The following is a 2,609-nucleotide window of genomic DNA, read 5'->3' on the forward strand; positions in this document are numbered from 1 at the left end:
CTATAAAGTCAAAGAGCAGGAGAGTCAGAATGAAGTTGTGAGGGAGACAGAAGAATAAGGATAAGAGGTAGTTATGATCACAGGTGAGATGTTGGGATTTTTTTTCACGGGTAGAGCAATTGTGAATGATGACTGGGGTCAGAATTGGGCCATAATAATTGGGTGGTTGAAGTAATTGGGGACTTCAGCAATTGAGAAGACAGAGTCAGAAGGTTGGCAGATGTTGGCCATAAGAATGGTGTGGCTCCAAGGGAGGAGCCATTAACCCTGCACAGAAAGAGGAAGAGAAATGGTACAAATGTGTGTCAAGTTATGCCAATGCTGATACTGCTTCCCATCCATTGGGACAGCTACTGTGTATGGAAAGGAAGAGGGCCCTGGGGCTTTCCCTGATCTTAATTAAAGCTGGAGATAAAGAGATAGAAAAGTATAGTAAAAAATGCAGAGAAACTTACTAACCATGGAGTGAATTTGAGAGGGCACCATGGAAAGCTTGGGAAGAAGAAACACAGTGTTAGCCAGTGGTTAGAGTGTCGGCTCCCACACTGAAGGGTCACAAGTTCTATTCCTGGTCTAGGGCATGTGCCTGGGTTGCTGGTTTGATCCCTGGTCTAGTTGGGGCATGTGCAAGAGGCAACCAATTGATTTGTGTCTCTCACATCGATGTTTCTCTCTCCCTCCCGCCCTCCCTCCCTTCTACTCTCTAAAAATCAATGGAAAAAAATATCCTTGGGCCCCGCCTGGCATGGCTCAGTGGTTGAGCATCGACCTATGAACCAGAAGGTCACAGTTCAGTTCTGGGTCAGGGCACATGCCCAGGTTGCAGGCTTAATCCCTAGTGTGGGCCAGGCAGGAGTCAGCCAATCAATGATTCTCTCATCATTGATGTTTCTCTCTTTCTCTCTCTCACCCCCTCTCCCTTCCTCTCTGAAATAAATAAAAATATATTCAAAATAAATAAATAAATGTGCTCTAAAATCACCTGGACTCATGTGAAATTTAATATATCCTTAAGTGAGGATTAACTAAAAAAAGAGAGACAATGATGAAGCGGGTAAGGGGCCATGGAGCAGTTTAAAGGTGAGCTTCCTCTCTCTCCTTCAAACTCCTGTCCAGTCCATCAGCAAGTCCTACAGACTTATGTCTTCTCAATATTTTTAATCTGCTCACTTCTCTTTATTTCCATCACCACCCAGTGTCCAGGTCTTCATGATTTACCACCTGGACTACAGCACCAACCTCCTCAGTGGTCTCCTCACAGCCACTGTTGTCTGCTTTCACCCAGTATCCACTCTGCAGGAGTCAAAGGAATCTCATCACCCTTGTCTAAAATCCCCCACTAGGTCTCCATTGCCCCAAAGATAGACAAAATCTATGCTTCCTAGCCTGACATGGAACACACACACACACACACACACACACACACACACACACACCCATGAGCTGAGAAGCCCCTGCCTCCTTTTCCAGCCTCAGATCCCACCAGCCCTTCATTTATCCCTAGTTGTGGCTACCTCTTCTCCCCTGGTTTTTCTTTGCTTGTGTTGCCTCCTCTGCTTGTACCGCTCCCTGGCATGGTAGAATTTATATTTGCTAAAGGAATTACATTCTACTCATCTTTTATATTTCAGCTCAGGTGTTATGTCATATATGAGGCCTTTCCTAACCCACTCTCCATCCCAGGTATTGCTGGCTCTGCTCTCCTTTGTGTATATAGACTTCCACCTTAATGTCTTTCTCACTTACTGCATTTATCTGAAGTCCCCTCCTGACTGTGATAGAGTGGCAGATTCTTGAAGGTAGGCATTGTCCAATTCATCTTGTTACTCTATTACCTGACACAGTGCTCTGCACATGGGAGGTGTTAACTGAGTGGATGAAAGAAGCATGAATTGAGCCTTTTATGGGAGTTCCTTGGAGACAAGCTAGAGGCTTCCTTGTAACAAAGCAGGTGGGAGAAGAGAAGAAAGAAGAGACCTAGTGCTCCCCCTTATGAGGAGGAAGTTAACCTTGTGTACCAGAGTTGCTGACACTTTGGCCTTATCCTCACCTCTTAGACTGAAGGAGGAGAACCATCCAGGCACCATCAGGGATGAAGGGGAAAGCTCAAGATACTTCTTGGCAGTAGACCCCACAGCCCTGGTGCCTGGCCTCTAACCTCTGTTCCTAGCCTCAGCCAACCTCAAGTCCTGGGTGGAACCTCCGAGACCTAGTTTCATCCCCGGCTGCCCCCTTCCCCACTCATCAAGGCTGGTGAAGCACCCTTAGGCAGTTCTCCTGAACCAGAGGAACCTGGTGCCTATCAGGAGCCACTCTATGGCATGGCCTCCCACTGCAAAGCCCAGTGTGTCAGTGGACCTTGTCAGGGTACCATTCTACCCACAAGTAAGGGGCTACAGGTCAGGAGGGGCTAACTGCAAACCAGATGAGGCCATGGACCAGAGTTTGGGTCTACTTCCAGGGCCCCTTCCTGACAGAATCCAAGGGATGGGTTTGAGTCCATATTCTTTGCCGTTGGGAGATGAGTAGTATTATACTCATTTTATGGATGAGGTCATTGAGGCTAGGATATGAAAAGTCAGAGAAAGGGTCCCCTGCTAGAGTCTGAG

The 2,609-nt window shown here is 47.1% G+C and overlaps 1 long non-coding RNA gene across 1 annotated transcript in view; it reads right to left on the bottom strand.

Moving 5' to 3' along the window:
* LOC102246743 overlaps window positions 1–560 on the bottom strand; it is a 4,782-nt gene extending 4,222 nt beyond the window's left edge. The window contains exon 1 of the long non-coding RNA XR_314708.2: window positions 460–560. This is a non-coding gene — a long non-coding RNA (uncharacterized LOC102246743). The remainder of the gene's footprint in view (window positions 1–459) is intronic.
* Window positions 561–2,609: the final 2,049 nt, after the last annotated feature.

The sequence above is a fragment of the Myotis brandtii genome, unplaced genomic scaffold (assembly GCF_000412655.1).
Source record: "Myotis brandtii unplaced genomic scaffold, ASM41265v1 scaffold966, whole genome shotgun sequence".
In the NCBI taxonomy this organism is placed as follows: Eukaryota; Metazoa; Chordata; class Mammalia; order Chiroptera; family Vespertilionidae; genus Myotis; species Myotis brandtii.